We start from the raw sequence: 23255 nt of genomic DNA, 5'->3' as shown, positions 1-23255 counted from the left end.
GCACCTCCAGGAGTGGTGACACCACCACCTCCCTGGGCAGTCCATTCCAACGTTTAACCACCCTTTCTGTGAGGAAAGTCTTCCTGATGTGTAACTTAAACATTGCCTGGTGCAGCTGAAGACTTGACTGTGACCTCTCGTTGTCCTGTTGGTAGTCATTGGGGAGGAGAGGTCAGCCCCCACCTGGCTACAACCATCCCAGCTGGAATGCATTTGTGGAGTCTCCACAAAGAGCCTCCAGATGACACTGATTTATGCTAAAGACACAGAAAACGGGTGAAGTGTGTGCAACTGAATTACATCTTCAGGGGTTTAACTCAATTTTTGAGAGTCTTGGTGTCCAAAAATCCCTCAGGTGCCTTTGATCAGATGGAGGATGAAATCACAGAATCACAGAAAGGGTCAGGTTGGGACCACAGGGGGTCATCTGGTCCAACCTCCCTGCTCAAGCAGGTCTGTCCTAGAGCACACTACACAGGATTGCATCCAGAGGGTTCTTGATATCTCCAGTGAGGGAGACTCCACAACCTCTCTAGGCAATCTGTTCTAGCACATGGTCACCCCCACAGTAAAGAAGTTCTTCCTCATGTTCAGGTGGAGCTTCCTGTGCATCAGTTTCTGCCCATTGCCTCTTGTCCTATTGCCTGACACCACTGAGAAGCACCAGGCTCTGTCCTGACACATCTCCTTTAGACCTATATATATCTGGTGTTTTACTGACAATCAAAGAAAGTTAAGTGCATGATACAGAAAGCACAACAAAAACCTGAGCTTTAAATCAGACCAAGACCAGGGTTTTACCTGGGCTGGCTGCCCCACACATGACTGGAGGCGACACTGCCTGTGCACACCCGCGTGTCCATGAAGGCAGTTGGTGTCCATCATGGACCTCTGCACACAATGGTTGGGGCAGGTAATAGGCACAAATCCTGCCCCCAGCCCTAGAAGAAGTTGAATTATAATTAAAAAGTACTGCTGTGTTGTGGGGGTTTTCTAATTATAGGTGCTCTATATGGGCTGGTGAAATGGGCTGCTCGATCTGGGTGGAGCCAGTGGAATTTTTTTATATTAACGAAATTTTCAGTAATGTGGAAAGACCCTGAGAGGGCAGGGTGGAGGGAAGATGAGGGAGTACAGAGTGAGAGCTAATCTGGGGCCATGGTTTATTAACCAGGGCAAGCACTGCCACAGAACAACAGGGAGCCCCAACAGACCTCGTGTCCTTCTGCTGTCAGCAGGCAGCTGCCTGTAAACAGCAATTTTCTTCTCCCCTGACTAGAGAAAGGCCTGAAAGGCCTACATGAACAATACTACCCTACTTGAACAATAACATCTCTGACTGCTCTGGTATTTACTCCGATTACCTGTTACCTTCTGCAATAAGTGTGTTCCTGAGAAATTTACATTTATTTAAAGAAGAAAAAAATGGCAAGAAACTCCTTAGTAATTCTTTGGATTGTGATTTAAATAAGCAATTCAACATTATGAGATTTGTGATAAAGCAATGAGATTTGGCAACTCTGAGAAAAAAACTTTGCCAACAGGAGTTATTTAAAATTCCTTTGCAATGCCCAACAACCCTCAACATTCTGATTGTAAATCGTTTGGGAATTCTGTTTAAACTACATAGCAGATAAAATCTCATCAAATAAATAAGTTTTGCTTGCTTTTTTTTTCCCTCCTCTATTTCCTTGCTTTTGTTCAGGGAAAGATGTAATCAGTGATGGTGTCTGCTTGTGCATCCAGTTCACTGATTTGTTAGTGTCTGTATGGGTGCATAAATAGAAAGAAATAGTGACATCAAAAACAAAGCAGTCCTTCCACTAAATCATTTTCTTCCTCATACTCATTTTGACATCTGAATTATTTAGACTTGAAGCACTTGTGCTGTATTTCAGGGCAATAATGCTGCTTTCACTTGAGCTAAAAGCTTGCAGCATTAACAGGACCCCAAAGTTGACAGGTGTGAATATCTGTTATAGGTGATTTCTGTAGCATGATCTTTCATTCTCCTTGTGCCTTGGAGCTTGTTCCTTCCCTTCCTCTTCACAGCAGCACTACTCCCATCCATCCAGGCCAATACCACCCATCTTTCCCTGGAGCAGCCCCCCTTCTCTCCCTGCTTCTCAAATTTCTGTCCCTCTTCCAGGCAACATGGACAACTGTCTGCTTTCTGCTGCCCAGTTCTTTCCTTCTCCTTGCCCTGGCCATGCAGCCATGGCTGGAGAGTACAGTGGAATAGGCAGGGAGTTTATTGTGCTTGTGCCTCTGTGTGGGAGCACAGGGTGAGACCAGAGGTATCAGGGAATGCCTGCCTGTGCCAAGACACAGAAAGTCATTCAGACCATGCCAGAGGGGTCATCTCCTTCAGGACAAAGGGAAAGCCTGGGTGAAATGGGCTCATGCCCCAAACTTGTCCCATGGGCTGATTTCTTTAAGACTGAGTGAATAATTTGCTGAATAGACTTCTGAAACATTTGCCTTTAAAAACAACAGAGCCTCTGTTCCCCCAGTGTTGGTTCCTCTGTTACCTCAGTTCTTCAGTGCTTTTCTCCTACTTTCCCCGGGTAAACTTTTTTCATAGTTGTGTTGGTTTTGAGCCAGACCTGCTTCTTTAAAGATCATGCCCCTCCTGAATAACTAAGCATTGTTCCCAAATTTTTCCAGCAGTCTGAGAACATTTTATTTTCTGTGGCCATACATGGATCTTTGCACAGTGAGTTTATTAGACATTTCAGAGGTCTTTCATTTCAGATTGTCTATTCAATGGCATGCTGAATGTATTGTTAAGAACCTGCTTGCATAAGCAAAAATAGCTTATTTTATCTTGTTCAGTTGAGTCTTTTCTCTTCCAGAATGGGCCTTGAAGTGATGATCTGCAGAGCAAACTGATTCCTCTAGACAAGTCTAGGAGCAGCTGATCTGATCTAATAGTTCACCAAGGGCAAGAAGCTGAGATGTTGCTAACTTCTCATGTCCCAACTGCAGATTTTCACCCACCCTTAGCTCCTCCTTGGTGTTTGACATATGGTCCATGAGCCACTTCAACTCAATAACCAGACTGAAGAATATTTAATTTGGGAGAGGGTGTTCATTTCCTTCTGTTTTAGAGAGTGAACTCTAACCTCATCATATGGAACCATGCCTTCAGAGTGTGGCTTTAGTTACAACTAATTTCATGGGACTGTGGGCTACTGCTGAAAAGTGAAGTCTTCCCCTTCTCTTATTCATAATTCAGTGCAATTCAGATCTAGGATTCCTCTAGTGCAAAGCCTTTTCTTCCAACATAATACTGTGATTTCTTAACTTCAGGTATTCCTACTTTTTTTTTTTTTTTCCTGAACTAGAGGATTACTTTAGAGCATGGAAGTTGAGCTGTAGAGAATCTCACCTAAGAAGCCCCAAGCAGGTCTGCGGTTCAGTTGAAATCTGTGTTTTTCTGGGCTACAATGTTTTTCAGCTGTCTTCTAATTTATACATTCCAGACACTAGACATCAAGTGTTCAGTTGGCAACAGCTGGGTTTACCACACCTTAAAATATTAAGGGAAAATACTGACTACAGAAGATACATAACTCCTGATGGCTCTCAGGACCATGTGTAATAAAGCATTGCAATCACTACAAATAAAAGGGCAGGAGGATAAGCAAGGAGAGCAAGGAAGAAAAAGGACAGAACAAATACTCATTTCCACTTCCCCTAAAAAATGTAAAAATAAAATCCTTTCTGTCAAATATCAACTAAAATAGAAATCAAACATCTTGAGCACTGTTTGGAAAGATTTCACAGCTGTACTTTGGTCTGGGAAGATGAGAATAATCATCCCTCATTTATCAACATGTCTTTACACCATTAATATTTTGAAATGTGTCTGATAAATCATCCATTTCTTATTTCTATTTAACAAGAAATCTATGTTTTCCTGCTCACTTATTTTCGATAGCAATTTTAGACCAATGAGATAAGACAGGAAATTAAAAAGGTGGCTTTGCTTAACTGGTGTAATTTTAGAATAGGTTACAGATGAGATAAAAATAGATAATACTATGAGCCAAAACTTATTTTTTGGGGGGAAAGACTGTGAAACACTAGTACATATGGTCAAAACCAGAGTTTGGTATGCCATTCCAGACTGTTTCAGCACAGAATTAGCTCTGCTTTGAGCTATATTAAACTTGAGTTACGCTGATTTCTTCTGGTGTAAATTTGGGCACAGAGCCCCTCAAGACAGGAAGTCACCCAGGCAGAAAGGAGTCCTTGCTTTCAGTCTGCTGGAGGGCTTGTGGGGACCAGTGCTGCCTATGAAGTAGGAGGTGTTGAGTGGGAAAGAGGACCAAAATTGGCCCTGGATAGTGAGGGGAGGGAAAATAAGGAAAGAAAGAAAGAAAAAAGAATGTCCTTTGAAAAGGAAAAGCCTGTTTGACAGCTTGGCCACTAGGGATATTTACAATCCTGCCAAGTCTTCCCAGGAATAAAGGAAAATTTTGAGGCAATTAAATATGAGATTTTTTCCTCACCAAGCTAAAAGTTAATGCTGACTACTTCGTGAAATAAAACATCCAATTAGAGATAATGAGACTCCTGGGGTAACCCCCCAACACATAGTAATTTTGAGCCTTCATTAAGTTAAACTTGTTTATTTGGAAAAAAAAATCTCATTTTCCTGGTGGCTCCTGCTGTAAACTGTTTACCAAAAACTACTGGGACAACCACACAAGCTTCTGTAGAAGCCAGGCTGAAATTTAGAGTTGTTTACTTCCCCTCACAAAAAATCCAAGGGCAATGATGACAGCTGCAGTCCCTGCTCTCCCACATGCTGAATTCCAGCTAGGCTGATAGGAGTTGTAATTTACTTAGAATGAATCTCTTCCCACATCTCCCTCATCCTTTTATTGTGCCCCATTGCCTGCTAAAGATAAAGCTGTCATCTCTTCACATTTAGACTAGGTCACCTGTCTTTTAACTGGGTGAGTTCGTCTTCTAATCTCCAAGATGTTACTCAGATTTTCACCTGCTTAAGGCAACTTCCAGACAGGTTTTCAAATACCTGCAGCTGACATCAGCATCAGCTTCTGTCCTGAGATTCATAAAGAGCAGAACACCCACCAGAAATAGAGGAACCTGGCTTAAATTAGTTGTGAGGACTGAGTTCTAGGATAAAGATAAAATGGAAGATTTATTTAGAAACTTACATGAGCAAAATATAAAAAAGTGGTTTCTCTCCAAGCAGTTGGAGATGGACAGAGGTAAAACTCCTTATGAAAGAAAAGTCTTGGGAGAACTGAGGAAAGTTTTTACTGGCAGCTGAGAAAACAGTATGATGCACTATTCCAAAAGCAATTACAGAATTATTTATGCTCAGCAGCCAAATAAGATCCCACGGGACATTCTGAAATCTAACAAACTACTAACAGTGCTGGTTCCATGTGAATTGAGGGGAGAGTTCATAGCTATTAAGCCTGGGAAAGAATACAATCAGTAGTGGTCTGTCCTTTGTGAATCAGGCCTTGCATGGATCTCTACTTCAGGGCTCTGCCATTTATTTGGATATTAACATATCACGCAGAAAGAAACTCTGCTGTCATTTAAGTGCTGGCAGAGTTACTGTGTCTGTAGATGAGTTGTTTAAGGGTTAGTGGTAGGCCAAGTGAAGAGTTGTTTCTGAAGTTTTGATCATCCACCAGCATAGGTACTAAAAGCCCATTGAAAAGCCATTCCTCAGTAGTGACTCATGTGGATGCTTTCAGGTAGCCAACGGGAGCTCTTTAGAGAGCCACCTTACCTGTTTCCAAAAGGGATGAAGCCACTCAACAGCATTGTCATTGAAGAACCAGAGACAATGTCTCAAAGGCCAGGTTGGGTGGGGCCCCTGAGCCACCTGATCCAGTTGAGCGTATCCCTGCCCATAGCCGGGGGTTGGAACTGGAGGGTCTCTAAGGTCCTCACCAGCTCGAACCATTCTGATTTCTAAGGTGATTTCTATGTTAAATTCACACCAAAGTCCCCTCTAGTGGGAAAACCTTAACTACAGTTCATATCATGTCTCCTTTTTATATCATGTCTCCTTTTAACTCAAACTGCAACATAGTACTGACATGAGATCATCAAAAGCTACGCAGTCTTACCATGACACCTTATGCTAGATAGGTGGCAGTCAGTGAAAGTAATCTGACAAGAGTTCATGATTTAGATAAATGTATCCCTGATATCCAGGGTATTTCGAAATTATTCTGGGGTTTTTACCTGTTTAATATAAACTTCTTGTGCTAGAACTTGTTTCTTGGGCCTTGTAAAGGCACAGAACCTTGCCCAGCTCCACTCTGCCTGTCAAAATTTCATATGTTATGCAAATGACAATTGGCATTGCTTCGTTGAAAGCCGCTCTGTAGGCATGAACTTGAGCACATAAGGCATATATGCTAAAAGCACATTGGAATGCAGAATATGAAAAGCAACCAGTACAATCTGTCGCATCTTTACAGACCTCACAAAGTGTCATGACAGGAGAATAATTTACATGTTTTCATTTCTCTTAATCTCACCAAATTTGTTTCATACTGCCTGCTTTGCCCTGCCCCATCCCAGGAAGAGCTGTGTAGTCACTACAGGAGGAGGGAATGTGGCCAGGCTGGGATCGCATGTATTTCTTGTCCCCAGGTACTTTGTAAATGACCCTTAGGTTATCTGGTAATAAAGGTGGCAATAAAAAGAATGCCATTGGAGTGAGTTATAAGCATTTGCAGGTAGTGTGGCAAGGAGTTCACCTCAGGGAACCCTCTTACTCAGTCACTCGCTTCTTCCCCCACAGTATCCCTTGTGCTTCTAATTCTCACTTGTGTCTGATTTTGTTCTGGTTACTCAGGGCCTGAGTCATACACCCTGAAATAACAGTCACCCTCATTTCCAAATCGAGGCTCAAAGACACATGAACAATTATGCTACTTCAAGAAATCAAGGTCCAATTTTGCTAAGGGTTGACCTTGTGAAGTGCTGGGGGTTCTTTCCCTCAGTTCAATAGCATGGCTCTCCCTGTGTTTAACTTTGGGCTTTGGGCTTGTTGCTTGCAATTAAAAACATATTTAAGCTGTTTGGTACATTATGGCCTGAGTATACAGAACCTGGCAGATTCCTCTGTCTTGCAGGACAGAGTACCCGAGAACACATTTGTGCTAGGAATGCTCAAATACGTTTCTTCTAGATGCTGATAACTCTGCCAAGTGCTTCTGCCTTCCAAGCTGTGACACTTTGTCCTTTAAAACACAGTGCAGTTCTATTGTTCTTTGAGTATTTTCACAAGAATGGAAGTGCATTCAGCATGGATGCAGGCAAGATGTTTATAGAATTGTAGGCAGTTGTATGCACTATTTGGGTTGCTTCTGGTACGACCATTCCACTGGCACTGTAGGGTGTCCTTCTGCAGTCACCCAACAGCTCCAACTCCCTACCTGGCCAGTGTAGGTGACAAGTTAGTGTGGAGAGGGCACTGTGCTGTGCTTTTCCTCACAGCACTAGCTGCACCTTTCTGTTACATGCCAGCAAAATCAAGCAATCTCACGGGGTAAACACCAGAACACAGGAGTGCCTCTGCAGCAGTCCCAAGTCCAAATATATATCTGGTATGTCAGGGTGAGCCTTGGGTGTGCACCAGTCTGTCCTTCTGCCTCACCCACTTCTTTGCACCTTTGATTCCTGGGAAATATACTCAGGCCAAAAGACAACCATGACACATTCCTCCAGACCCCCAAGCAAAGAACATAATGTTAGTGTTCCAGACATGCATTCTGCATGTAGTCACATGTCTTGTGTTGGTTTAGGGACATTAGGTCTTCTTTCTCTGTTAACTCACAGTACCTATCTTTATATATTGTATAAATATCTATAATTTTAAAACAAGTTTTAAAATGTATTTTTTTCAGGAAACATATTTCATAAACAGGCTTGCTTTTGTCTCTGTGAAAAGACTATCCTATCTCTATGAGATTTCTACTTCTCTCAGGCTATCTGATTCCTGAAAAATTGTCCCTTGCCTATGAGAGACCCACACAAAGCTCCTGGCTTGTGAATTCACATGTACTATTGGTTCTGTCATCTTCCTAGAAAAAAAGTTGCCTCTCTCTCACCAAAACAGACAATCCAGGTACCAAAGTGCAGTCTCAAAACAAAAGACCATGCCAGAGTCTGCAGAGATAAAATCCTAAATCCATAATCCTCCATCCAAAATCCTCCCTTCCCACCAAGTTCCTCTTCCTGACCTGAACACAGGTGCCGAGAAAAAAAAAGAAATGACAAATTAAATCATGCCTACAGAACTTTAATATACATTAAATAATGCTACAGAACTTTGTGAACAAGAGGAGGACTCAACACAGATTTTTAAAATTGTTTATGCAAGGAAATGATATTGAAATTCTGTTCCAACACAAGCACTTAGAAAAGGTTTCAGAGTTTGATAAATTCTGCCATTAAAACTTAGAAATCTTAAACCTTAAATTTCTCACAGAGACTGTAGTTTTGCCCTTTTTAAACTATGATTTTAGTGTCTCTTTGTTGCAGTCCTTATTACAAGTGTTTGCTGTCAATGAAAAAAAAATGCTGTGGTTTGTTTTGACATCTGAACACCAGCAGTAGGTTAGCTGGAGAAGCCATGCAATGTCCCTGGTTTCAGACTGACCTCTGGCAATTCTACCTCCTGCTGAAACAGCCTCATGTGTTCACATCCAAACATCTGATTTTCCAGAAGTAACAGTAGGTAGGAAGGGAATCTAACTCTCAGTCACACCCCATTTCCTCTATCTTCTGAAAAGATGACAAGCTTCCATTAAGAGAAGGAGAATTGAAACAAGTCCTTTCCAATTTGAAATTTCACACATGTAGAAAAATATGCTAACCAAAGTTTTCTGAAAATAAAATGGAAAGTGATGCGGAAACTGAAGTAACTGCACGTGCTATATTCAAAGCCAGACTGTGAATGGATTTCTTGAAATATCAAATTTTAACTGTAGAAAAGCTGTCAGAATGCATCACATATGAACGTAGGAAGACATTACAGTCTGTAGACAGATGAATATCAGTGATGAGAAAAACAACCCAACTGGCATGTAGAGAAATGCTTGAAGCTTCCTTTGTTATGACTACAGTAAAAATACACATCCATTTTCCTAGAATAACATAGCATTCATTCTCTCTCCTGCTTGGAGCTGTTGGGCATTTGCAGCATGTTATTAACAACTGTACAAATGCCTTGTGCTTTAAAAAAATCAAATAATTTAGTAAGTAAGGAGAATTAGTACCTTGCCTATAGCCCTGCCCCTGGAATTATGTGTTTTGCTTTAAGGAGTCAGTAGATTAAAAAACTGTAATCTATGCTAAAAGCAAGTACTGGTACCAAAGACCTCCATTTCTCAGGGGAGCACCTCTATAATTAAGGTACAGAGTTGGGCTCCCTAATATTGCTTGTGCTTTTCCTGGCTTTGCGATTCTTCCCTGTTGTTTTTTTTTTTTTTTTTTTTTTGTCTGGAAGTCTCTGCTGTAGGTGGGGATAGTCATGCACCTTAGCCTCCTGGCTCTGGCTTAAGAAAGTCTCTTTTTGGGAAGGGAACTGCAGGTTTGAGGAAAACTCTCTTTTTTCTTTGGGTTATTGGGTCTGACTGAGATAGAGTTCATGTTTTCCTTAGCAGCCCTCATAGTGCTGTGCTTTGCATTGGTTGCTGGCCAGGTGTTGATCCCTCACCAGTGTTTTGGCCACTGCTGAGCTGTGCTCTCCCTCTAACATTCCTTCCCCGATCAAGGGGCTGGGAGTGGGAAAGATCCTGGGAGGGGACACAACCAGGCCAGCTGACCCAAATTAACCAAAGGGATATTCCATACCACAGGACAGTAACTCAGATAAAAAAGCTAAGGGAGAGAGGAAGAAGTGGGTCCATTTGTTATTTCAGAATGTTTGCCTTCCAGAAAAACCACTATATGTGCTGAAGCAAAAACTTTCACTTGTTTGGTTCTCCTTTGCTTTAGTAAATTGCCTTATCTCAACCTATGAGATGTTTTCCATCCTTTTCTCTCATTTGTCTCACTAGGAAGGGGAGTGATAGAGCAGTTTCGTGGGTACCTGCCACCCAGCCAAGACCTAAACACTACATCATTATATTTCCTTTCCTATCTATTCCTTTACCTTCATATCTTGATGTCTCATTTGATTTCCTTTCCTTTTCCTTTTTTTTCATGAAAGGAAATGAAATCTTAAGGTTTCAGTGAAAATCATGTAATGAAGTTTCCACTCATTTCAATGCACTTCCTTTCTTTCAATACCTTTTAATTCGTTTTGCTTCCTTTTTTCCATTCCTTTTCATTAGTTTAACTGCATTTCAGAATTTTTTGTTTTCCCAGTTTCATTTCATGTCATTATACTTCCTTCCCTGTCCTTCTATTACACTTCCTTCCCTAATTTATCATTTAATTACCTTTCATGAAATGAAGAATTTCATTTCATGCAAGGAAATAAAATATTGAAATCAGAGAAGAAAGTGAAACAAACAAACTAGAAAGGTTATATGATGAAATCAAAAGCAAGTGTAAAAAAGAAGAAACTGAGTGAATACAACGGATGGGTTGGGAATGAAATGAGGGGCAGTGAAAAGGACAGAACCTTGCCAAAATTATACACATTGAACTCTTGAAATCAGAGAACAAATTGAAATGAAGAGACTGGAGAAGAGATTGATGAAATGAAATGCTAAAAAAAAATCTGAATGAAAGGGAAAACTTCTAAAGCAAAGGAGATAACATTAACTGCGATGAAATGGTCCCAAACTTGCTGAATTGATCCTCATTGAAATCGTGAGACGTTATTTCCCTTCATGAATGAATGAAGAATTTAATGTCTTGAAGGGAAATGAAATCTTGAAATCAGAGAATGAAATGAAATGGAAATACAGGGAAGGAAATATAATGACATGAAATGAAACTGGAAAACCAGAAAATCCTGAAATGAAGTGAAACCAATGAAAAGCAATGGAAAGATAGGAAGTGCATCAAAATGAGTGAAAACTTTATGACATGGTTTTCAATGAAATCTTGAGGTGTCATTTCATGAAAGGAAATCAAAAATCAAGGAATGAATGGAAATGAGAAGACAGGAAAGGTAATATGACGACAAGAAATGAAATCGGAAAACATGAAAATTCTAAATGGAAATGAAATCTTGAGGTTTCTTTGACAATAATTTCTTGAAGTTTCAGATTAATTAATTTGTCTTCCTTTCTCTTCAATTCCATTTTGTTGTTTTGACTTTACTTCAGAATTTTCAATGTTTGACGTTTCATTTAATGTCATTTGTATTGGTTTTGCATGGCAGAGTTTTTGGTATGGAGGGGCCACATTGGTAGCTTTTGTGAGAAGCTGCCAGAAGCTCTAACCATGTCCTGAAGATCCAATCCCTGCTGGCTCCAAAAATGGACTGGTGTTCAAATCTGGGCCAATTAGAAATGGGGGTAACACCTCTGTGATAACATGTTTAAGAAGAAATCTAAACAAAAGCGGTTGCACAGTTTTGATTATGACTAGAGAAGAGTGGAGTAAGAACATGTGAGAGGACAACTCTGCAAACACCAACATCAGTGAGGGAGCGGGAGGAGGTGCTCCAGGTGCCAGTGGAGATTCCCCTGCAGCCCCTGGTGCAGCCCATGGTGAGGCAGCTGTGTCCCTGTAGCCCTTGGAGGATCCATGGGGGGATGCAGAGATCCACCTGCAGCTTGTGGAGGAGCCCACACCGGGGCAGGTGGATGCCTGGGAGGAGGCTGTGGTCCAGTGGGAGACCTGGTGGAAAGAGACACACAGCTCCATGCTGCAGCAGCCTGTCCTTGGAGGACTGCACCCTGGAAGAGTGACCCATGCCACAGCAGGTTGAGGGGGACTGGTGCATGTGGGAAGGACTCACATTGCAGCAGGTCACAGGGAGCTGCTGCTGGTGAGATGGAGTCATGTCAGAGAAGTTCACAGAGAACTGGCTCCTGTGGGAGGGACCCCACGATGCAGCAGGGACCACCTCCTCTCCCTGAGAGGTGAGAGAAAAACCACAGGTGATGAATTGACCAAACCCCCATTCCCTATCTCCCTGCACAGTTGGTGGGAAAGAGGGAGGGATTGGGGCAACTAAGGTGTTTTTTACCTGTCATTATCCCGCTCTGATTTTATTAGTAACAAATTTACCTTATACCTCTAAGTCGAGCCTGTTTATAGCCTGTTTACCTTATACCTCTAAGTCAAGCCTGTTTTGCCCTTGACGGTGTTTGATGAGTGACCTCTCATGGTCCTTATCTCAACTCATGAAGCCTTGGTTAAATTTTCTCCCCTCTATCCAGCTGCAGAGGGCAGTAAGTGAGCAGCATCCAGCCAGTGTCAACCCACAAAAACTGGATATTTAAGTCATTGCCTATTTTTCCTTGGAGGCCACTTTTCAGCAGGACACATTTATTTCCCAGGGCAGAGCTAGTTACCTAAAACTAGAAACAAATGAAAGGAAGGAGAGATCAAAAAATGTTCCAATCTTACACACAGAGAATTCTAAATATGAGAAGAAGAATCTCAGCTCTTCACTGCCTTGTCTTTCCCTCTAGCTGGTTTTAAAAGACGCTGCTCTCTCACATTCATAGGTTTTGTTGGTAGACAAAGGATGCATCACTACCTAACTTCCTCAGTTCCTGGAAGGGGAGAGAGACCTAAATCACTCTCATGAACTAAAGTCTTTGAGATTAAATATTCTATCTTTAGTCCTTTGAGAATCTTCCCTGTTTGTTCTTTGTGCCTAAGTTTTAAAACTCACCTACCATGCATGTTAAAAAACTAACAGGCTGTTAAAAATACAGAGTAGCTTTCTTCCTTTGTTTACATCATCAGCTAAATGTTTGTACCCCATCCCTTTAATGAGATGGACTTGTACAGTGGTCTGATGCAGAAAACAGATTCCCAAGGGAAAAACTCTCAGGACAGGTTTAGATTTTAATTAGGTCAGCTCCCTGAACATAGTTTGTCTTCTGGTTCTACTGGCACCAATGCTATGGAAAACATAAGACCAAAACATGTAGGAAAAGAAGAAATGTGTGAGTAAGGAGGGAGGGGAATCAGGCAGCAGAAGCCCAAATTTAGAGCAGCTTCTGCTGTGCTGGAATCATCCTCCAAAGTACAGTTTGGCCTGTTATCTGCCCAGTGGGTTGCCATCATCCATACCTCCTGTAAAATAAATCTGTTTGAAATGCACACTGAGTCCCAAAATAAATTAGATATCACCCACTGTAGGGTTTTGGAATTAAAAAAAAAAAAAAAAAAGGACTTGGAAATGAGCAAGGCCCAAAGGTGGGGGTTCATGTGATACTGAATGCAATGTAACAGTTTGCTGCTGCTGGAAGGGGGCTGCTCCTCTTTTTTTGTCCTGTATTTCCTCCCACACAGGCACATGCCATTAACACTTGCCTTGCACCAATGCCAGCGTTGTCCAGCACTCAGTTTTAAGAGTGGGTCAGTTTATCTCACTATTCACATCAGAAAACAAAGCCAGCAAAAAAGTGAGTGATCTCCTGAGCTTAGGAGCTGGGTCAGCTTTCTTGGTCACTTGGCATGTTCGGCTGAGTTCCACACCCAGCAATTCCATGGAAGGTGCAGGAGGCTCTGATGGGAGCAGAAGGGTGAGGGGGAAGATGGGAATAAGATCACAGCCTGTTGGCAGCACCAAGCTGTTAGGTTGGTCCAGTTTCCTGCCAAATTGCAGCCCAGATCTTTTTGGGCTCTGCTATCCAAAACATATTATTAAATACATGCAAGTCCTATGTAAGAGCCTTGCCAGACTTTTACTGCTATGCAATCTGGGCCAGCCGAGTTTGCAGATCCTTGTGGATTCAAGAACCAGCCATCTCCTTGGCTCTTGCTGGCAGCCTGGGCAAGTCGTGGAACAGTGCTGCAATGTGCTTCCCCTCCAGGAAATTCTGCTTACTAAGGGAGCAATCTAATTATGTGCTTGAAACTTCTGGAGAAGTATCACCAGCCCCTGGAGGGGAGCAGCAGGAATCCAAATGCCAGGCAACAATAGTAGGAAATGCTGCACTGAAGTCTGCATTCAGCAGGGAAGAGTGTCACTTAAATGACAAAATACCTACTTGAGAACTTCCTCTCTTTGAGCAGTAGTCTGGTGATTCCTTTGTTAAGAGGACTTGACATTTTGTTCACTGTCAGCTCACAGGTTTTACAGGCAGCTGTCCTAAGGGGCCAGCCTCTCTGTGCTGGGATTTACAAACCAAGAGATTCACAGATCTGTTTCATAGGTCAAGATCTGGCCTTATCCTGCTCCCTAAACCAAAGTGATTTCAGTTGGCCAATAGTCAAGCAGAGGGGAGAGGTCTTTTTCCCTTGAGGAGCAGCAGTTTGAGTAATTATAATCTACAAAGTCATACACATTCTTTTGAGAGAACAACTAACTCTCCCAGACAGCCAGTTAATAGTATTCACTCAGAGCGACTGAGACCCACTGGGACTTTGTGGAAGCTGTGGTGGAGACATAGGAACCTTTCCTCTCCTCCCACACATGAGCTTTCCAACATCCTTCACAGCAAAGGCAATTCTCTTCAGTGAAAATGCCTGTGTGCAGTACATACACTGAGTTCCTACCAGCAGCATCTGTTGCTGAGCTATTGTGGAGTGTGTAACAGAGCCATAAGAAGCTGAGACCCCAGATTATTCCTCACAGAATCATTCAATTTATGCTGCCAAGATCTTGGAAGAGGATGTGTGCACTTTCTGACAGAATTTGGAAAGTGCAGGTATTTCAGTAACATGGCCAGGGATTTCTGAAGAGGATGTGTCCTGAATTTCTTGGCAGGGGTGAAAGAAGCAGGTCTGAGTCACTGGTGGTGCAGCAGAGCTTCCATATTTTCATTTGTGAGGGCGGTTTTATTTTCTTCTTCCCACACTTATGCTGCAGTGTGCATGGTCTTTTACACCCTGTTTCAGGATCTAGATGTGCAAAGGAAGATGATTTGTTGTGGCTGCATTCAATGCCTGGTGTGGAGCCTACTTTCTGAGAACACACTTGCCTTAGGCTTGCAGCATGAGTCTTCAGATATGCTTAGCATTAAAATGTGGTTATTTTGGTTTCTAGCCCAGCTGAACTTTGACAATTAAGAAAGACATTGTGCAGCAAAATCAGACTGCTGTGTTTATTTCTTTTTAGATCCTATGGAAATTATGATGATGCAGTCTCGCTCTGAGCATATGTGTGCTCTTGTATGTTTGTCTGTCCTCTCTCTGCAAACAACTTCTGGCCACTCTGGTCCCAGCTTTATTCAGAAACAGCAGTTTCAAACATACTGGGTCCATAGATCTATCAGGAAAACTGTTGAAGATAGCAGAGGGAAAGCCTACTGCCTTATATGGAAGAAAAGTATACCATCAACCCAAGCCATATCTACACAAGAGAGCCATATTTTGTATCCCAACCTCATAAAGAGTTTTAATCAGAGGTCACACAATTATCAGATGGTGGGAGATCCACCACAGATGAAAATTAGTTGGAAACCTAGTTTCAATTGCTGTATGGCATATGGAAATACTTGATTACTTAGGTGAGTAAAAAATAAATACTAATTTTGTCTTCCACTCTTTCCTGCTCTGTTGCTTTGCTTCTTTTGCTGCAGGCCTGTAATCTAGAACCAGATCCTGTGTGACCAGGAAGTGGAGGTTGATAACTATGCATACAAGGTTTATTCTAAGAGAGTGCTCATGAAGCTTATAAAATTGAACAAGGAATCTTTTACTTCCCATTGTCTTGTACATCTCACCTTTTATCCTGTATTGGTTAGGTCTGAGCAAGTCACTGCATGTGTGGTATGTCCTTTGCCAAAACTATAAAATATATTATCCACATATTATTTCCTATAGGTGAATCCAAAGGCTCTGTTGGAGAAAAACACAATAAAACTCTGCTAGCTTTGAAATTCTGGTAGGATTCTAATTACTTTCAACTATTCATGCATCTCCTGTCTTGTGGTGAGGGCCTTGCCTTCCCCAAATCAAATAATTTACAATACCAATTTTCTGAATCAGGACATAGTGAAGAACTAACAGAAGTGTGATATAGAGTTCAGTTGCCAAGAGAAATAAACTGAACATTGTAAAGTGTGTTCACAGTGGGTTTTACTGTCACTGTCTTGACCACAGTGTGTCAAACCCTGAAGTATGCAACTTGGGGCATATAAATAGCCACCAGATCTTCAGAGGTCTGTGGCTTCACAGAATAAATGCATATGATAATTCCTAATCATATTGTAGTTTTACATCAATGATACAACATACTAGATCTATGCCTTCCTCAGTATGAGTTATTCTGATGACTTCAGCACATTTATTCATGTTATTAGCCAAATGCACTGCTCTCTCTGTAGTGGTGAAGGAGATAGTAAATGTCCCTTGGAACTAGAATTTGAGCATCCGGACTATTAAGCTGGAAGAGGGATCCCAGCAAGAGCTGCTGTGGGAAGGCTCTCCTGACACTTGTGCCAGGATGTGCAGCCCTTCCCCAGACAGCCCCTGGATGCTGTGTGGCAATCAGTCACGGACCATTCCATTTGGATGCAGCCACCCTGTTCAGGGAGATAAGAGACTTTAACACAATGGGTAGGCACAGTGGCCCTCAGTGGGATCATAAGCATATTTAATTTGCTAGCATAGGCATAGCCTTAACATCCTTCAATTGATAAAATGGATACAGCTAATGTAAATTAGTGAGTATAGAAAGAAGCTCTTTTAAAGCCTGGCTATTTGCTACCCTTGCTTATCCATTTTGTTCTTTGAAAGATGATTTTAACATCAGCTTCTTCGTCACCTTTGAGGCCCAGCCGTCAGCATTTCCCATTTCTACAGCTCACCCTTAAATTAAGGTAGACTCCTTATGCTCCCCTAAGCAGCAGCAGTGTCAGCAAGTACTGCAGAAGCAATGCAGAGCCAGAAAGAGAGTTCTCATCTTTGGCAGATTTAAAAGCCTGTCATCCTTCAGTGAAAGAACAACCCTCTGTAAGTGAGGATTATCTCAGAATGCATTTTACATTAAAATTCAAACAGTGTCATAGAAGGAATATGCTTTTCTTCTTTTTTTTTTTTTTTTTCTGAAAGGAAAACATTCTAGTGCATATTTTGATTGCTGTTCATTCTGCCTCTGATAAAAATCTGTGGAGGGAGACTCAAAATAACAACATACTGTTTAAATGGAGCAAAACTTGAGTAATTTAGAAGTCAAAAGATGCTTTCTATTAGTCAAGGATGTATTAATCAACAGTTTTAAAAATGTTAAAACCTGCTGTTTAGTCCTCAATTATTTTTCACTCCCTTTCCTTGTTGCTTTTGTTATATTGTCAAAGCCTAGAGGCCCAGCCCTGACTGAGGACTAGGGTCCTCATTGGGCTCACACTTGGAACTTATGGTCAATGGGTTTATCTTTCTTTCAAAATGTTTGCTCAACTATGGTTATTACTCAAATGATGCAAAACTATGACTATATACTTAGGATTATCCTGGACAGATGGTCTTGAATCAGTTCACTGTGTTTTGTTGTTTTAATAAATTACATGTTTTAATTAACTAAAATGTCACACAGAGGTTTCCCTATCAATTTTACATAGGCTTCCTTAGCCTTTTTAATTGTAACAGCAGCCATTTCACATTCAGACATTCAGAATATATATATTAACAGCATTTTTCATGAATAATTTTGAAGCCACATGCAAATCAAGTGCTAATAGACAAATAATTATTCTCCTGGCGCACTTATCCGATTATGGAAAAAAAGCTGACTTTGGCAGCATTTCTTGCTTTGCTGTAAAATATTATTACTGTTTTAGAGTGAAAAGCAGTAAGAAACACAGTTTAATGTTTGAAATCTGGTATCAGGCAACATGTGCCTTCCAGGTGTGTCTAAAACTGTGGGGCCAGAGACATCAGTTGCCAAAATGTATCTTTCCCACATTTTAAATACATATGAGGATAAGGTTCAGATGTACAATTTTCTCCCCCTTTCTGCATCCTGTTTTTCACTGGAAGAAAATTCAGGTGTATGGAAAAAGAAGGCTCTACAGTGTGCTCCAGTTGGTCTCCATCTGAACAGGCACAGGATCACAACAGCAGCAAGGATAGGGATGGGAAAGACAGAGGAGGTACACACTCTGAAACGCTGCACATTGCCTCTTACTAGTGACAATAGATAACCAGAGTGATAAACTTCCATTAGCACTGGGGTCTAGATAAAGGAATTTGCTGGCAAGTATGGGACTAGGGAATTTTTCTATTTTTATTCAGGGTTATGGTCTTACTCCAGCATCATTCTTTGCCTCATTACTGTTTGATTGCTGCTACAGAACTACCCTGGATACTATGATATTTATATTACAGTTGCAAAAAAGTACTCTATGTAATTTCAACTTTCATTTTTAGAAAGCACCTTGTGATAGATATTAAATGTAAGAAACCAACAAATTTCCTTCCTATGATCAGTTCATCTGTAACCTCTCTGTACAGCCACATTTTCACTGTACCTGATAGTCACCTATAGATTACCTTTTTTTCAGACTGTATTTTCATTATTAATCTTCCTTTCTGAGAAATATTTCAGTTTCTCTGCAGCAGACTGGCATTTTTTCTGGGATGTTTCAAGGGAAGCTAATTTACATCAGGAAATTGCTTCAAGGTGATCTATCTGGGACAGTCAAAAAGTCTTCATACTCTGTATTTGCTTTGTAGACATATTTTCTAGTTTAACTCATCACCTCTGGCTCACAAGCATCTCACCTCTATGACCAGTCTTTGCCTTTTTCCTTGAAAATGGGCAATAAATTTGTGATTGCCAATTGTGGCATCCAAGAAAAATGGGAGGGAAAAGCCTGTGCAAACAACAGCTGGAGACTAAAGGGGACTCCCATGGGCCAAGGGTGGCTTACAGCTCTAAAGGAAGAAGTGCTAAGGGACAAAACCAGGTCCTTTCTTTGCCTGCAGATACTGCAAAAGGACTGCTCAGAATGCCCTTCTTTCCTGAAAAAGGTCAGTCTTTTACTAAGTAGAAAACCTGTTTATTATCTGCCATGTCCCAAGCTGGACATGCAAAATACTTCATTTACCACAGAGGCACTCAGCATCAAGTCAAGGGGCAAAACCATGCAAAACTTGAAGTGGATTGAACAGAAGCAGTACCAACAAGGAATTTACTGACACATCCTACTGAGACATCCTACTTTGTTGACTGACACACAGATCCAGAGCTAGATATGTGCCTGGTCACAAGACAGACAAAACACTGCATTTCTGCAAAGGTCCACTTCTCCCTTCCCATCCAGCCTTGACCTCAGGCAGAGATTTAGAAAACAGGACTGCATAAAAGTGGGGAGTAGCATGTGCTTGAAATGATGTCACATTTCCACTCAGCCTAGGGCATGGCTCTCAATACATAGTAGATGTGGCTTTTCTTCTTTCTCTTTCCTCTCTCTTCCCTCTATCCAATGACTTTTTGATCATTTGGACAGATTAGGCCAACAAACAGGCAGTTCAAGTGTTCTACACAGCCATGTCAAACATATGCACTGAATCTGCTAATGCTGTAGCTCAGTTAAAGATTTCCAAACTTCCTTCCCCCACATCTCTCTCAGAGGAAGGCTTTCCATAAACATCAGTAAGCTTATCATTTTACACTGTCCCTCAAGTACTTCATTACACTCCTCAAAACTATCCTTGTTGGAGAAGAGCTGTCAACAGTGAGGAGCTGCCATGCAGGTCTGTTGGGATGGCTGAGTTGTTATCCTGTCTTGATTTGTCTGTTTTGGTCTGTTGTCTTTGATTTAAAACTTAACTGCTGGGTCCCAAGAGGTGGAGACCGTGTGTCCTGTGTCTGTACACCACACAGCACTTCGGTGTCCTGTGTCCATTGTTTCAAGTTTCTAAAAATGGATGCACTGATTGATGCTAATTGCTCTTCTCCATTTCTAATGGTTTATCATATTTTGTGTAATCCTACTCTCCCTGCTTGAGTATGAAATTATACTCAGAGCAGCAAAATCAGCAGGGATGGAGAACAAAAAACTATTTCCTTCACTTCTCATTAATTTTTGGGAATAGAGCGTGTTTCCTCAAGGGCTCCTACAGAAGACTTTGGTGCCCTAGGTCTCTGAAAGTGCTATATGCACATTGTAACAGGCCACTCAAACTCATCACTCCCAAGGATTTCTGCTGCTTCACCCCAAAATGGGCAGCCTCTGTCTGTAGCACATATTGGCAGGAGAAGTTCCCAGCCAGGTCTGCCTTTCCTGTACCTGTTCCCAAACACAAGATAGACAGCTTGGGATGATACTGAGAGCATAGTCTTGCTCCAGTGCTGGTGCCTCCTGAGGCAGACATGAACCTGTCAGATGAAGTCAACTACAACCACAGTGTTAAAAAAAGTTCCTGTGCTGCTATTTGGTAGCAGCTTTGTGGTGGAGAGAAAGCTGTCTGAAGCTGTGCAGTTCTGGATGTGTTTTAGTAAGAATGCAAGTATATACCCAAACTGAAAGTGTCAGATTAGAAAAAAAATGCAAGCTGTTATGTAACAATAATGCAAAAGAATCTTGGAAATATACTAATACCTCTATGTTTCCAGAGAGAGAAAAATGGGACGTACATGGGGAATGAGTGGACAGGCCATATGTGCAGGGTCACAGTTTTGTGGAGAAATGAGAAATTGTTCCCTGTAAACTGTCTCTTCAGCACCTGTTCATTCTGTTGTTGCATGAAGGCACTCCCAAAGTGCTGGGCAGACTGAACACAACTTGCCATTACTCATTAAAAAATTGCTGTCCAGGCCATGACGATGTGCTGCTCTAGCAGAGTGTACCCTTGGTCACCCTGCTCCAAAGTGACACATGGCTCCCCGGAGAAGATGGACAGCCAGGAGGCAAGTATACTTTTGTGGTGGCTGTAGAAGTGTCAAGGGTTAACATTCTCACATGAGAGCCTGCCTGGCAACTCTTTCCACCCCAGTGGCTGAAGAGTCCTTTGAGGACAGCAGGTTCCTGTCTCCAGTCTCCTTAAGGCAATGTGGGGGAATTTATGCAAAGGGACTCCAGAGGAACCGATTCCTGAACACCCAGCTTAACTTGAATCCTCATTTGTCTTGCCTCACTCTGTGAATCTTTTTCCCTTTTAAAGTCACCTTTCTTACTGTATACAAAACACTCCCCTGCATGACACCTCCTGTTTCAGGGCTCCCTCAAGCCTCTGTTTCATACCTAAGGCACCATGTGGTCAATATTTTACTTCTCAGTGGCTCAGTGTCCCTCTTCACCTGCTCCCCACTGAAAAGATACTGTAAACACTCCCACCTTGAGACATGCATACCAATGTACCCCAAATTTTCTGCCAGGATCTCAATTCTTTTCACATGCCAAATGCTCTCTGCCCATATAATTTTTCCTGGCCACCAACCTTCCTACCCAGTGCAAGGATTTTGTCTTCCTCTCATTTGTCCCACTCTTAGGTTAGTTGGCCCCAATTTCCTTATGCTAAGGACTTTATGCCCTTTCTATCTGTACAATGGTCTTGATGCTGTTTTTTGCTTTACAATTCAGGCTCCCCCCACTCCCTTCCCTCCCTAGTTCCATGGCTGGGTTCACATTCATTCCCCCACTACTGTTATGAGATTTTATTTCTGAGAGAGAAATTATTTAAAGTGTGGATGTGTCCCAGCTGCGTGGACAGAACAAACAAAGAGGATGGATGGGCACTGTTATCCCGGAAGGTATTAATGGATTTTTGGTTCACTATACATTTAGAAAAATGCCTGGGACTGTAGTTCTGATAAACATAAGGAAAAGGTCTTCTATCCTCTTAATTTTTTGTTCCTCCTTCATTATTAAATATTTACTAAAGGCAAGAGAGTTCTGCCCACTTGTGCCAGGGACACACCTTGAAACTTGAGAAATAAGTAGAAACTGTGTTCAGAAGTTGTTGCTTTAGATAAGACACACGTATCTCACTGAATTGAGTGTAGTGCTCTCAACTCAGCCTGTGACTTGTACAAAGCAGAGGAGAAAACACAGTCTAGCAAATATGATAATGTGAGTTATTCAAAGATGTTTTCACACTGAAAGACATCTCTTTAGGTCTCCTAAACTAAAATAAGCTGATAGCCCCCGTACATACTGAGAAAAGAATGATATACCAAAACATGACTACACCATTTTTTAATAAAATACTTATCACCTTCTTAATTTGGGTTTAAAACTAGCATGAAAATTGTCTTAATCTCCACACTCCCAGTCTCATTAAACTGTCTATTCCTCTTGCTCTTTTTTCTCTGAATATTTATTTTTGGCTCTTCTGTCATTCCTGGTTCATATTTAGTTGTATTTGTTCTTATTTTTCAAACATGAGACCTGCTTCTATTGTCTTTACTCAGGCAGTTATTTACTGAAAACAAATGGTAATCTTACTGGGGAAAAGGCAATGGAAATGACCCATGGTTTTCATATTAGGATTGTTGTGGCTTCTCTGACAAGCTGCATGATGGTAGGAATATTCACCAATACAAGTAGTCTCAGATTCCACCACAAATGACTGCTTAAATATTATGTTTCCATTAAAAATCTATTTAAAGAATCTATTGTTCATAAAATATACTACTTTTAACCTATTTTAAAATGCTTTCTATTCAGAAGGGGCAGTATCATTTAGGAATATGATTCTTGTGCTATGTATAATTGAAGACTGAAGGAAAACAAACTGATTTGCTGAGAAGGTACATATGTTTTTACAGATTTTACATATTTTTGTGTAAAAACTTTGACTGATGATGTCTTCTTGTCGATCATTTGAGTGATGCAATTTCTGCAAAAAACCGTATTCTTCATTGTTGCTTCCAGAAATGGCCAGATGTTTCTTGGTATATACATTTTATTAATCCTGAAAGGGGATTGTAAACTCCTTTTTTAGCAGAGTGAAGATGTATTATTTACCTCTAAGGCAGTCAAGACTCATAATTACACATCTTCACTTAATGGGAATATTGCTCTCGACTTCAGTAACTACAGAACAAAGTCACAGGCAGGAACACAGATTTCTTTTCAGGTGTCTAAGCCTCCCCAGAGGACATAGTTGAGAATTCTTAGATTGAGACTACAGTTTTCTCTTTGAATCTTGATTTTTCCTCACAAATTACTATTACCTTTATCTTTCCTGCACAATTTATCTCCCCAGGGCAG

Source organism: Molothrus aeneus, chromosome 2 (genome assembly GCF_037042795.1).
Source record: "Molothrus aeneus isolate 106 chromosome 2, BPBGC_Maene_1.0, whole genome shotgun sequence".
Taxonomy (NCBI): domain Eukaryota; kingdom Metazoa; phylum Chordata; class Aves; order Passeriformes; family Icteridae; genus Molothrus; species Molothrus aeneus.
Note: the sequence above shows the minus strand (reverse complement) of the source record.